Genomic DNA, 14,680 nt, shown 5'->3' on the forward strand with positions numbered 1-14,680 from the left:
CTAATTGTTGTAGGTGGTATTATCCCTGAGAAAAAAAGGACTCCTCCGGGATTTGAACCCGGGACCTCTCGCACCCGAAGCGAGAATCATACCTCAAGACCAATGACCCGCTTTTTTTTCATGTTATTTATTAAAGATCTTGCGCAATAAAGACAAAATCAAGTGAACAAAAGTACAATCAAATCGCCAAAGTAAGTGCTCAAGCGTTACTCATAAACACTAAATGGCTAACACAGCGCGAGTTCCTCACATGAAGAGTTCTTCATATCGTGTTATACAAACAAAAAAGGGGCGAGGTCAAACAGTTCTCTAACACGGAGTACCAGTCCGGTCTAATGTCTAGCTCGTCGTAAATGTTTTTTAGGTGGATAGCCATTTGAATGAAGTGTGCGCTTGAAGAGGTGTGGGCTCTGCATTGCGGTCTTGCGTTCGTGTCTTCCACAAGCTGTGCATACCCATGAGGAAAAACATATCATATGGTACTTCATCAAGCGCTGCTGGCAGAAGATAACGTATTGTGTGAGAATTAATGACGAAACGTTTTTTCAGTGCTCGCTGAAGGACATCCCAAAACAGTATGGCATCTTTGTAGCTAACAAAGCAATGTTCAATCGTTTCCGGCACATCACATAGACGGCAGTTAACAGACGGAATAAAAATACCTTTTCTTTCTAACCATGTGTTTACCGCTAATGTTTCAGACTGGAGTTTATAGAAGAATGTTTTTGAATTCGGTGGAATGTACATTTTGCGCACTCGCTTCAACACATCGTGGCCAAGAAGATCGGAGTAGAGTGAACGGTACAATGGAGGTTGGAACAGTGTACTCAGTAGGTCCTTATACAGCACCTTGCGCGATACTGTGTACAGGTATTCTACAGAAAAGCGAGCTTTAAGGAACTGAACTGTGAGGTAAACTTCCTGCATGAATCCCCACAAGCATGGGTGTTCGGAGAAGTTGGCTTAAACAATTAAATCTGGTAAGCAATCAACAAGTGTAACCTGCAAGAAGGAACGGATTACAGAATGGGAATTGTCTCGAAAAAAGAAGAATCGGTACACTATTTGTTATAGATAAAGGTGTTTTAGTCCTAACCCACCCTCACTAACTGGCTTGAATATATTATCTCGACGCATGGGCTCAAAAGTCGAAGACCATATGAAAGTAGCGAAAATGCGATGAAAGCGTTGTATATAGAATCTTGCGCAATGAATAAGTTGCAATACATAGTAAAGCTTTGTCGCTAAGAAAGTATTGCAAGCTTCAGCTCTCCCAAATATCGAAAGTCGATAGGGAACAAATGTCTGGGCCTGTCGTTCAAGCTTAGGGACGCGTTCCTTCCAGTAATGCGCACTGAATCTATATGCATGCAATGGTACACCGAGGTATGTTGGAGGAGTTCTTGTCCAATTAATCCTTGCAAAGTGGTTCGGTGTGCTACCCCACAAGCCAAACCACAGTCCTAAACTTCTAGAGGCATTTAAACGAGCTCCCGAAAATACGCCAAACTCTACAATAGTATATACCACAATTTCGACACTTCGTTTATCTGTGCAAAAGAATGCGACATCGTCTGCATAAGCCAATACTTTAACTTCACTGCCTAATATACTAAAGCCACGAATGCAACTCGACTGTATTATGCTTAAGCACAGTGGTTCTAGATAAAGTGCAAATAAAAGAGGTGACATCAGGCATCCCTAATTTACAGAAGAGCGATTAGAAACTGGCTTGGAGAGTTGACCATTAACTATCAGACGAGTTGAGCATTTATTATAGCATAGTTTAACGCCTTTAAGAACAACTTTGCCAACATTAGCTTGTTCGAGAAGAGAAAAAAGGAAGGAATGACGAACACGATCAAAAGCTTTTGCGAGGACTATTTGTAGCATTGCAAGATGTTTTTGAGAACCATGACAGTATTTAAGCACTGTTCGAGCGACATGTATATTGGTTTGTATGGATCGACCTCTGATCCCACATGTATGATGAGACCCAATGAGGATCGGCATAGCAAATTGCAACCTATTTGCTAATACTTTTGCAAAAATTTTGTAGTCCACGTTTGACAGCGATATTGGTCTGTAGCCCTCGACGAAGCGAAGTTTTTCCTTGTCAGTTGTTTTCGGTATTAACACAGAGTGGCTTTTGCAAAAAGATTGTGGGAGTGTATCCATGTCATAACTCATCTGAAAAATATTCAGCAATATACGAGCAAGTGTTTTCTTGTAAGTTTTGTGAAATTCACCTGAGATGCCATCAGGGCCCGGTGTTTTCAATAAAGGCAAGTTGTCGATTGCTTGCTCGATTTTCTGTATAGTAATGGGCCCATTAATGACTGCACAATCATTGTACTTCACGCGGTTCACAAGAGAAACAAAACTAGCCTTGATGTGAGCGTCAAGATCATCAGAGGGAGAGCTAAATAAACTGTTATAGTACGTTTCGAACGCCAAAGTAGTGTCTCCGTTGTCTTTTATGAGCACATCGTTAAAGTACAAGTCTCGAATAACTTTAGAAATCGCATGGCGTTGCTCATCAAGTATAGCTTGGCGCGTCGGCTGCTCAGAAATTAAAGTGCGCTGGTTCCGAGATCTAATACGTGCTCCTTGGTAGCGAGCAGCATCATATCTCTGTAATTGGCACTTAATATTCTCAATGTCTTTGATGTACTTTCCCGGCATTTTGCATTCCATCTCATAAAGATTGCAAAGACTTTTAACAAGTATCTCTTCATCATTCTTTCGATAAAAAGACTTAACAGCCCCATTTTCTGAAGCTATAGCACGAACTTCTTGTTTAAAAAGCTCCCAAGCAGCGAAGATATGAAAACCAATCGAAAAATATTGCCTTAATGCCATCTAGACGCGATTCATGAATTCCTGATCACAGAGGAGCTTCGCATTCATTTTCAAAAGGGCCCACTGGGGATGGAATTGTTTGTGACGATTTTCACCAATTTGCGCTATGACAATACAATGGTCTGAGAATGATACAGCTTCGGTGCTGCAGGACATTTTACGAGATAGGAGTGATGAGGACACGTAAATCCGGTCAAGGCGAGCATGAGAACTTCCTTGTACTCTTGTATATGCTGTTGCCCGATTCGATACCCCGATGTCAATTAGTCCTGCATTATCTACAATACCGGATAAAAGCTCACCACTCCTGTCTCTCTTTCCAGACGAATTATAACGATCAATAGCTTCACATACGCAGTTGAAATCTCCCATAAGTACCGTGCATCTGTCGACGTCAATTAAATTACGCACTGTTTCAAATAACTCAAGTCGTTTCGGAACATCAATAAACGCATATAGATTGATAATTCTCCATGGCACTCCTTGCAACAAAAAATCATAGCATATATGCCTACTCTTCATCAACACTAGTGCAGAATGCTGAACAGGGTAGGCTCTTTCTCAGAAACAACCAACAGCCCGCAGATAAACCTTTAGCATGTGAGACACACACATTAAACTTAGACGACACTCCCGTCGTTGTTCTGTCACGCTTTTGTATTACGTTGATTGGCTGCTAATAGATAATAAACTGGGTTTTAGGTGCCAAAAACCACTAGGTGTATATATAAAGCACATAATGGCAAAACATGTAACAAATTGTACATTTTAGCGCTAATAGTTGTAGCTGGTCTTTCCCCTGAGAAAAAAAGGGCTCATCCGGGATTTGAACCCGTGACCTCTCGCACCCGCAGCGAGAATCATACCTCTAGACCAACGAGCCGCTGACACTCCCTTCGTTGTTCTGCCACGCTTTTGTATTACGTTGACTGGCTGCTAATAGATAATATAAATGGGTTTTACGTGCCAAAAACCACTAGGTGTATATATTAGGCACATAAGGGCAAAACATGTAACAAATTGTACATTTTAGCGCTAATAGTCGTAGCTGGTATTTCCCCTGAGAAAAAAAGGGCTCGTCCGGGATTTGAACCCGGGACCTCTCGCACCCGAAGCGAGAATCATACCTCTAGACCAACGAGCCGCTGACACTCCCGTCGTTGTTCTGTCACGCTTTTGTAATACGTTGATTGGCTGCTAATAGATAATGCAAATGGTTTTTACGTGCCAAAAACCACTAGGTGTATATATTAAGCACATAATGGCAAAACATGTAACAAATTGTACATTTTAGCGCTAATAGTTGTAGCTGGTCTTTCCCCTGAGAAAAAAAGGGCTCGTCCGGGATTTGAACCCGGGACCTCTCGCACCCGAAGCGAGAATCATACCTCTAGACCAACGAGCCGCTGACACTCCCTTCGTTGGTCTGCCACGCTTTTGTATTACGTTGACTGGCTGCTAATTGATAATATAAATGGGTTTTACGTGCCGAAAACCACTAGGTGTATATATTAAGCACATAAGGGTAAAACATGTAACAAATTGTACATTTTAGCGCTAATAGTTGTAGCTGGTCTTTCCCCTGAGAAAAAAGGGGCTCGTCCGGGATTTGAACCCGGGACCTCTCGCACCCGAAGCGAGAATCATACCTCTAGACCAACGAGCCACCGACACTCCCGTCGTTGTTCTGTCACGCTTTTGTATTACGTTGATTGGCTGCTAATAGATAATAAACTGGGTTTTAGGTGCCAAAAACCACTAGGTGTATATATAAAGCACATAATGGCAAAACATGTAACAAATTGTACATTTTAGCGCTAATAGTTGTAGCTGGTCTTTCCCCTGAGAAAAAAAGGGCTCGTCCGCGATTTGAACCCGGGACCTATCGCACCCGAAGCGAGAATCATACCTCTAGACCAACGAGCCGCTGACACTCCCTTCGTTGGTCTGCCACGCTTTTGTATTACGTTGACTGGCTGCTAATTGATAATATAAATGGGTTTTACGTGCCGAAAACCACTAGGTGTATATATTAAGCACATAAGGGTAAAACATGTAACAAATTGTACATTTTAGCGCTAATAGCTGTAGCTGGTCTTTCCCCTGAGAAAAAAAGGGCTCGTCCGGAATTTGAACCCGGGACCTCTCGCACCCGAAGCGAGAATCATACCTCTAGACCAACGAGCCGCTGACACTCCCGTCGTTGTTCTGTCACGCTTTTGTAATACGTTGATTGGCTGCTAATAGATAATGCAAATGGTTTTTACGTGCCAAAAACCACTAGGTGTATATATTAAGCACATAATGGCAAAACATGTAACAAATTGTACATTTTAGCGCTAATAGTTGTAGCTGGTCTTTCCCCTGAGAAAAAAAGGGCTCGTCCGGGATTTGAACCCGGGACCTCTCGCACCCGAAGCGAGAATCATACCTCTAGACCAACGAGCCGCTCACACTCCCTTCGTTGGTCTGCCACGCTTTTGTATTACGTTGACTGGCTGCTAATTGATAATATAAATGGGTTTTACGTGCCGAAAACCACTAGGTGTATATATTAAGCACATAAGGGTAAAACATGTAACAAATTGTACATTTTAGCGCTAATAGCTGTAGCTGGTCTTTCCCCTGAGAAAAAAAGGGCTCGTCCGGAATTTGAAACCGGGACCTCTCGCACCCGAAGCGAGAATCATACCTCTAGACCAACGAGCCGCTGACACTCCCGTCGTTGTTCTGTCACGCTTTTGTAATACGTTGATTGGCTGCTAATAGATAATGCAAATGGTTTTTACGTGCCAAAAACCACTAGGTGTATATATTAAGCACATAATGGCAAAACATGTAACAAATTGTACATTTTAGCGCTAATAGTTGTAGCTGGTCTTTCCCCTGAGAAAAAAAGGGTTCGTCCGGAATTTGAACCCGGGACCTCTCGCACCCGAAGCGAGAATCATACCTCTAGACCAACGAGCCGCTGACACTCCCTTCGTTGTTCTGTCACGTTTTTGTATTACGTTCACTGGCTGCTAATAGATAATACAAATGGGATTTACGTGCCAAAAGCCACTAGGTGTATATATAAAGCACATAAGGGCAAAACATGTAACAAATTGTACATTTTAGCGCTAATAGTCGTAGCTGGTATTTCCCCTGAGAAAAAAAGGGCTCGTCCAGGATTTGAACCCGGGACCTCTCGCACCCGAAGCGAGAATCATACTTCTAGACCAACGAGCCGCTGACACTCCTTCGTTGTTCTGTTACGCTTTCGTAATACGTTGACGGGCTGCTAATGGATAATACAAATGGGTTTTACGTGCCAAATACCACTAGGTGTATATAGGAGGCACATAAGGGCAAAATATGTAAGAAATTGTACGTTTTAACGCTAATAGTCATAGCTAGTCTTTCCCCTGAGAAAAAAAGGGGTCGTCTGGGATTTCAACCCGAGACCTCTCGCACCCGAAGCGAGAATCATACCCCTAGACCCACGAGCCGACGACACCCCATCGTTGTTTCCTCACGCTTTCGTAATACGTTGACTTGCTGATAATAGATGGTATACATGGGTTTTACGTGCCAAATACCATTAGGTGTATATATTGTCACGAGCTCTTGACGTGGACCAAGGCAGCACACTCGATGATCAGATGAAACTCTTTATTCGGACCGAACTTGTGGCCAACAAATTAAAAGTAAGATTAAAGCGAAACACACTGGCCCGACAGCAGCGAAAAGAGCATCAGCCGTCGATCAACTGACAAGCGGCGAAGCATGTCGGAATTGATACATTTGCCATTGGACATTCTAGTTGTATTGCTAGCGGCTACGTACGTTCCAGAATATTCTGAAACGTTCACGAGGGGGGCGTAATATTAACAAAATGATCTAATACACCATCGAAGGCGTGGATTGCGCTGCAGACACAGTGTAATGAGGCGATAACAAAACTTGAGGAAAAGATCGTGGCATTGCCCCCCTCTAAAAAAGGCATCGTCCCGATGCTTTAACAGATGATGAAAGTACAAAAAATAATGCAACAAGGAACAAGCAATAAACTACGATGCAGCAATAATCACAACAAAATACACTGTGTCAATTTGTTAACGCGCATGAAATGGCTTGAGGCGTGTGACACGGACGACTTCAGGTCGCGATCGGCGTCGTTGAGAGTTCGCAATGCCGTCGGGGACAACCTTGTAACCGAGGGGGCCGAAGCGTCGAATTACCCTCTACGGTCCAAAATACCATCGTAGTTTTTCGCTGAACCCACGTCGGCGTATCGGCATCCATTCCCAAACACGTTCACCGGGCTGGTATTCAACGAAGCGTCGTCGATGATTGTACGGCGGCACTCTGTCGTCTGATAGCTCTTGATGTGGAGGCGCGCGAGTTGTCGGGCCTCTTCAGCGCGCTGAAGGTACTCGTTCACATCGAGGTTTTTTTCGTCGGTGACGTTAGGTAACACGGCGTCGAGCGTCGTTGCTGGGGTACTTCCTTCGACCAACTTGTAATGCGTCATCTGCGTCGTTTCTTGTACGGCGGTGTTGTATGTGAAGGTCACGTACGGAAGAAAGGCATCCGACGTTTTGTTTTCGATGCACTACATTTCGGAAGGGCATTCGTCTCGGCGTAGTGGGTGAGGTAGTCGGTAGCTACGACGATCCATTAGTTTCCAAAAGCCGAGGTCAGGAATGGCCCAAGTAAGTCCACACCGATTTGTTGGAACGGACGGCAAGGTGGTTCATTGGCTGCAGAAGCCCTGCTGGCCTTGTCGGCGGTGTCTTGCGTCGCTGGCAGTTCCGGCATGTCCTCACGTAATAAGCGACGTCGGTGGCAAGGCGTGGCCAGTAGTATTTCTTTTGTATTCTCGTGAGTGTGCGGGAAAAACCGAAGTGGTCAGCCGCAAGGTCGTCGTGCTGTCCCGACATAATTTCCGGTCGCATTGCCGAAGGCAAGACGATAAGGTAGCGGGCTCGGGCAGGAGAGAAGTTCTTCATGACGACGTTGTTCTTCAAGAAAAATGACGCCAGTCCTCGCCTGAAGACTTTTGGGATGACACTGGTTCGGCCCTCGAGATATTCTACTAGCCATCTCAGTTCCGGGTCACCTCGCTGTCACTCGGTGAAGTCGTCGGCACCTATGATTCCCAAGTACTCATCATCCTGGTCGTCCCGCAGTAGTGGATCAACTGGGGCACGAGACAGGCAGTCGGCGTCGGAGTGTTTCCTTTCATACTTGTACATGATGGTAATGTCGAATTTTTGGAGTCTTAGGCTCCACCGTGCGAAGTGACCTGAGGGGTCTTTCAAGTTAGCTAGCCAACACAGGGCGTGGTGGTCGCTCACAACTTTGAAAGGCCTGCTGTAGAGATGAGGGTGAAATTTCGACGCTGCCCAGATGATGGCAAGGCACTCCTTTTCTGTTGTGGAATAGTTGGCCTCAGCCTTTGGTAGTGACAGGCTAGAATAACTGATAACCCTTCCTAGGCCGTCGGTCTTTTGCACAAGGACGGTGCCGAGTCCTACGCTGTTTGCGTCGGTGTGTACCTCTGTTTCTGCGTATTTGTTGAAATGCGCAAGTTGCGGCGGTGTCTGCAGGCGTCATTTGGAGTTTCTGAAATTCTTCAATTTGCGCTGTTTCCCATTTAAAATAAACGTCGGTCTTTGTGAGTTGCGTTAGTGGCTCGGCAATCTGTGAAATGTATTTGACGAAGCGTCTGTACCAGGCGCACAAGTCGAGAAATCGGCGCACGGCTTTCTTTTCGGTGGGTAGCGGGAAGACGGCGATGGCAGCCGTTTTCTGCGGGTCTGAGTGCACTCCAGCCTTGCTTACCAGGTGACCTAAAAACAGGAGCTCCTCGTACGCGAAGCGGCATTTTTCCGGCTTTAGGGTAAGTCTAGAGCTCCTGATTGCTTGAAGTACGGATTCGAGGCGCTGGAGGTGTTCGTCGAAGCTCGACGAAAACACAACAACGTCATTCAAGAAACGAGGCAGGTCTGCCACTTCAAGCCAGTCAGGACCGTATCCATAACTCGTTGGAAAGTCGCAGGTGCCGAGCAGAGACTAAAGAGCATGAACTTGAACTCGAAGAGGCCTTCCGGTATTACGAAGGCAGTCTTTTCTCGGTCTCTCTCGTCGACTTCGATTTGCCAATAGCCGGTCTTGAGGTCTATCAAGGAAAAGTACTTCGCATTGTGAAGGCGATCCGGGGCATCTTCTATCCGTGGGAGCGGTTACACGACCTTCTTGATTTTGTTCAGGCGGCGATAGTCGACGCAGAAGCGTAAAGTACCTTCCTTCTTCACTGACATGTACACCACCAGTGACGCCCATGGACTCTTTGAAGGCTGAATGATGTCGTTGTGTAGCATTCCGTCGACTTGTTTCTTTATGGCCTCGCAATCTCGCGTCGACACTCTGTACGGGCTCAGAGGAAGTGGCTTCGCACTTTCCTCTGTTACAATTTGATGTTTCGCGACGGGAGTCTGTCGAATTCCTGACAATGACGAAAAGCATTACTTGTATTTCAGTAGCAAGTTTTTGAGCTGTTCTTGTTCGTGCGTCGTAAGGCTCGGGTTAACGTCGAAAGCCGGCTGAAGCGCTTGCGTCGTCATTAGGCATTCAGCAGAATCAATAACGGCGAAAACGTTGGATTGGCATAGAAAAAACCTTATTTACACGTCCTATACAGGGTGTAGCCACCTGCCTGGCTAATCTCACGTTGGGACTGGGAGGTCAAGCCTCCTAGCCCTGTCATGGGTGTACTGGACAGCCAGGACTTCGGGGACATGGTCGTGAGACTATCATCCCTGTAAACCAGTACATATTTCTTCGATGTAAGCAACCATCGTACATTTGCTCACGCGTTTGTACTCATGCTGAAGTTCGTAAGCAGCACTTACGTTACCTTGCTGCAGCTTGACCATTCCTCTGGCGACGCGAATTTTGCGGTTCATTAACAGGTGCTGTTCACCTTCAACGACGCCTCTCATGTCTGTTGAATCTTGAGTGCCGACGGAAATAGAGAAGCTAGAGCGAGAAAAATGGTGACTTGGTCTTCTGGCACATTCAAAGCGTGCCTCCTTGACGGCGTGTGTGGCAGCTGTCCTTTTTCTGTGGATAGCGTCATTGCCTCTGACCTTCGGTTGATGACGGTGCCGTGTTGACTAAGAAGCCCATGTTAAGTACCGCGTCCCTGGAGCAGTGCTGCAGAATAAGAAAGCTGGTGGGGTAAGTCCGGTTATTGATGGTGACTCTTGCTGTGCAAACCCCAGCCGGCGTTATTACATGACCCCCAACGCTCCTGATTTTAAGGCCTTGCCAAGCAGTTTTTACTTTACCTTCGTCGTGAAAGGCCCACTGACGATGGAATAGTTGACCCCAGTGTCGACGAGAGCGGTGCGTTGGGGCCGTCCAATAATACGTCGAGGTCACTAGTTCGTCGTCCTGCGTTGCGGTTGGGTCGTGGCGTCGATCACGGCTACGTCTATTTGCTCCACTGATTCCACGTTGCGGTGTGACGTCTTCTGGCGGCTGCGATGGTTCGACGTCTAGACCGTCTTCGTCTTGCAGCGGGTGCTTTCGATTACGTTTTGGCGTCGTCGTCATCGGCGGCGCAGGATCTTCGGTAGTTCGTCGTACAGTAACCGCACCTCCATCGGTTGCTGCCATTAGTTTTTCGAGCAAGGGCTCGGAGATCGGCCCCGAGCAGGGCCGGTGTACTGCTCACGGTGCGGTGAGGTGTCGCGGCCTGGCGATGGCCAACGATAAAGGTCGTCTGAGTGTCCACTGCGCTCCCGCGAGCTGGTCGACGATGTCATGCGGTCGTTCACCCCATTATGGACACGGCGCGATGATGTCGAAACCCCGTAGACCCATCTGTCGGTATTGGACACGGTTGTAGGTGTGCCCAGCCTTTCCGCATTGGTAGCAGAGTGGGCGGTTGTCAGGTGGACGCCAAACACCTCTTTTCCTCGGCACTCTCGCTGTCCCGCAGGTGAACGGTGGGACGTCAGTGTTGGTGGTGGTGGCGGTGGCGTCAGCCGACGGAAGTGTGATGGGGCGGCGTCTTGGCGTGGGCGCGGAAGAGGGGCGTGACGGCGGGATGTAGCAGCATAGCTCATGACTTGTTGCTGTAGCCCTCGAGGCTTAGGAACACCAAGCGATTGCTGGATCTCCTGCCGTATGACTTCCGCGACGGAGTCCACGTGAGGCTCAGCTGAAGAAAGCAATTTGCGCAGCTCTTTTTGCACGATCGCTCGGATCATCTCACGCAGGTCGGTGGTTCCTAGCGCTTGCATGTCAGCAAAGCATGTAGACAAGAAATCACGGTTGTACTGCCATGTCCGCATCTCGAGCGTCTTCTCTATTATAGTTGCCTCCGAAATGAATTCGGCGCCAGTCTTTGGCGGTGTCCTGATCAGTCCGGCGAAAAATTCCTGCTTCACTCCTCGCATGAGGAGGCGAACTTTGTTGTTTTCAGGCATTTTGGGGTCGGCGTAATGGAAGAGTCGCGTCATTTCTTCCGTGAAGATAGTCACATTTTCATTGGGGACTTGCACTCTCGTATCCAGTAATTTCGCGCCTCTTTCCTTGCGGGCGATGCTCCTGAACGTGTCCAAGAATGTGCCGCAGAAGAGATCCCATGTCTCAAGGGCAGACTCCCGATTCTCGAACCAGGTTCTTGCCGCGTCTTCCAGATATAGTAAGTAGACGCGACGGAGCTTCTCCTCCGTATCCAAGTGGTTGAGGGTGGCCACTTGGTCGTAGGTCTCTAGCCAGGTCTCCGGGTCTTCCCACGACAATCCGTGGAAGGTCGGGGGCTCTTTTGGCTGCTGCCGCACTACCACTGCAGGGAATGTTGCGGCTGTCATTGTGCCTCTTGTCGTGGTCGCCGTAACTGTTGTGTTGTCCGGGAGGGGTCCATATTGGGGGGCTAGTCCTTTCAGTCTGTGGCTGGCTTGACTGTCGCCGGGGGTGTCGGTGTCTTCTTCGCCACGTGGGCTGTGTTCCTGGCTTGATGGGGGCGTCCGGTACATGAACGCAGCAGCACCTCCACCAGATGTCACGAGGTGGTGACGTAGACCAAGGCAGCAGACTCGATGATCAGATGAAACTCTTTTTTAGGGCCGAACTTGTGGCCAACAAACTAAAAGTAAGATTACAGCGATACACACTGGCACGACAGAGGTGAACGGAGCGTAGGCCGTCGATCAACTGACAAGCGGCGAAGCATGTCGGCATTTATACACTTGCCATCGAACATTCTAGTGTCATCTCTAGTGGCTACGTACGTTCCGGAATATTCTGGAAGGTTAACGAGGTAGGCGCGCAATTTTAATGAAACGATCTAATACAGCCTCGAAGCTTCTCTAACACCATAGGCAGCAATGAACATAGCGTAACGGGGCGATAACAAAACTTGAGGAGGAGAACGTGGCAATATGAGGCAGATAAGGGCAAAAAATGTAACAAATTGTACGTATTAGCGCTAATAGTCATTGCTGGTATTTCACCTAAAAAGGGCTCGTCCGGAATTTGAACCCGGGACCTCTCGAACCTAAGCGAGAATCATACCCCTGGACCAACGATCTCACGACACTCCATTGTTGTTCTGTCACGCTTTAGTAATATGTTGACTGGCTGCTAAATATAATATACAAGATTGATATGTGTTGTTTAACGTCCCCAAACCACTATCATCAGTGGAGGGCTCCGGAAATTTCGACCACCTGGGGCTCTTTAATGCGCACCCAAATCTGAGCACATGGGCCTACAACATTTCCGCCTCCATCGGAAATGCAGCCGCCACAGCCGGCATTCGATCCCGCGACGTGCGGGTCAGCAGCACCCAAGCCTGAAGACATGGGCCTACAGCATTTCCGCCTATATTATGTACCTGGGTTTTACGTGCCAAATACCATTAGGTGTATATATGAGGCACAAAAGGCCAAAACATGTAACAAATTGTACGAATCAGTGCTAATAGGCATAGCTGGTCTTTCACGTAAGAAAAAGAGGGCTCGTCCGGGATTTGAACCTAAGACCTTCTGCACCCGAAGCCAGAATCATACCTCCCGACAAACTAGCCAATGACACTTGGTCGTTGTGCTGTCACACTAATGTAATATGTTGACTGGCTGCTAATATATAATATACCTGATTGATATGTGGAGTTTACCGTCCCAAAACAACGATATGATTATGAGAGACGTCGTAGTCGAGGGCTCCGGAAATTTCGACCACCTGAGGTTCTTTAGCCTGCACCCAAATCTGAGGACACGGGCCTAGAGCATTTCCGCCTATATAATATACATGGATTTTACGTGCGGAATACCATTAGGTGTATTTATGACGCACATAAGGGTAAAACATGTAACAAATTGTACGTATCAGCACTAATAGTCATGGTTGGTTTTTCACCTAAGAAAAAAAGGACTCGTCTGGGATTGGAACCCAAGACCTCTCACACCTGAAACGAGAATCATACCCCTAGACCAATGAGCCGACGACACTCCCGTCGTTGTTCTGTCACGCTTTTGTATTACGTTGATTGGCTGCTAATAGATGATACAAATAGGTTTTACGTGCCAAAAGCCACTAGGTGTATATATGAAGCACATAAGGGCAAAACATGTAACAAATTGTAAATTTTAGCGCTAATAGTTGTAGCTGGTCTTTCCCCTGATAAAAAAGGGCTCGTCCGGGATTTGAACCCGGGACCTCTCGCATCTGAAGCGAAAATCATAGCCGTAAAAAAACAAGCTGACTTTTTTATGTATTGCCAGTCTCATACAATGCACACAAACACATGTTACAAAATACACAAATTCATTTTCCCAATTACAAAAAAAAACAAAAAACGTGCCATCAGTTTCACATGGCCTGGTGTTGTCTACCTAAATAGACGAGGTTCTAACCCTGTCAGCCAATCTGGCACGCACTGTGGCATTTTTGTCATCTCAATGTAAGTAGGCATGCTTGGCCTGAAATAGATTCTTGCTGGCTCAACATCCGTGTCGTAGTGATATCCAGCCATTCGTGCACGCCATATACAGTGGAGGCTGGTCAACATCACTGGATCAAATGGTATTCCCTCATCATTCATCACAGCCAGATACCTGATCCCATGTGGATCCAGTGAGAAATCCTTCTTTAATGTTCTTTGCAAGACCTCCCAATAGAATACCCCTTCCCAACAGTGAAGAAAAACATGATATATTGTTTCAGGTTTCTTGCAAACCAAGCACTCTGATCCTCGTGGTGTACGAAAGCACCATTCCTCTGTGAATGTATTTACTGATAGTGTTCCAGTGTGTAATTTAAACAAAAATGTTTTCACCCCTGTAGTTACCTGCAGGTTTTTCACCCACTTCAGTACATTTTGTCCTGGTCTTTCATTGTATGTGGTCCTGTACAATTACACTGGAAGAACAACATCACACAAATCTCTGTACATTTATTGTCTTTTAACACTAGATAGATAATGAAAGCGAACAAGTAGGATACATGCGCTATCTATTACTTTCTTGAGATAACCACGCATTGTCTCCGGCTTGTTGTTATCATTGACGATGACGAGATCTGGTAAGGCGTTTATTAACCCGAGTTGGCATATCGTATGCAGAAAAGGATCACTGACGTCACGGAAAAACAAGAATTTATGTACTATCTGACTTACAAACAGATGTGCCAAACCTAGACCTTCGTTTTTCACGCACCTGAACAAATTGGTTCAGCTGCATCTTTACCATTTTGAGCCCATATAAATACCGCGAGCACTGAGTGTAGTCTTTGAACGTTAATCCTCCAACAATGCAAC

General features: G+C 46.5%; 1 protein-coding gene and 7 non-coding genes across 8 annotated transcripts in view; all 8 read right to left on the reverse strand.

Annotated features, from left to right (window-relative positions):
* The window catches only part of LOC119162205 (1,5-anhydro-D-fructose reductase-like), a 162,511-nt gene that overhangs the window by 68,445 nt on the left and 79,386 nt on the right, over positions 1–14,680 (reverse strand). The gene's annotated exons all lie outside the window — the stretch shown is intronic.
* TRNAP-CGG (transfer RNA proline (anticodon CGG)) lies at positions 3,935–4,006 on the reverse strand. The gene has a single exon. It is a non-coding gene; the product is annotated as a tRNA-Pro (tRNA).
* Positions 4,196–4,267, reverse strand: TRNAP-CGG (transfer RNA proline (anticodon CGG)). The gene has a single exon. It is a non-coding gene; the product is annotated as a tRNA-Pro (tRNA).
* Positions 4,457–4,528, reverse strand: TRNAP-CGG (transfer RNA proline (anticodon CGG)). Its single transcript has one exon. It is a non-coding gene; the product is annotated as a tRNA-Pro (tRNA).
* On the reverse strand, positions 4,978–5,049 carry TRNAP-CGG (transfer RNA proline (anticodon CGG)). The gene has a single exon. It is a non-coding gene; the product is annotated as a tRNA-Pro (tRNA).
* Positions 5,239–5,310, reverse strand: TRNAP-CGG (transfer RNA proline (anticodon CGG)). The gene has a single exon. It is a non-coding gene; the product is annotated as a tRNA-Pro (tRNA).
* Positions 5,500–5,571, reverse strand: TRNAP-CGG (transfer RNA proline (anticodon CGG)). The gene has a single exon. It is a non-coding gene; the product is annotated as a tRNA-Pro (tRNA).
* On the reverse strand, positions 6,022–6,093 carry TRNAP-CGG (transfer RNA proline (anticodon CGG)). Its single transcript has one exon. It is a non-coding gene; the product is annotated as a tRNA-Pro (tRNA).

Source organism: Rhipicephalus microplus, chromosome X, assembly GCF_043290135.1.
Source record: "Rhipicephalus microplus isolate Deutch F79 chromosome X, USDA_Rmic, whole genome shotgun sequence".
Lineage (NCBI taxonomy): Eukaryota > Metazoa > Arthropoda > Arachnida > Ixodida > Ixodidae > Rhipicephalus > Rhipicephalus microplus.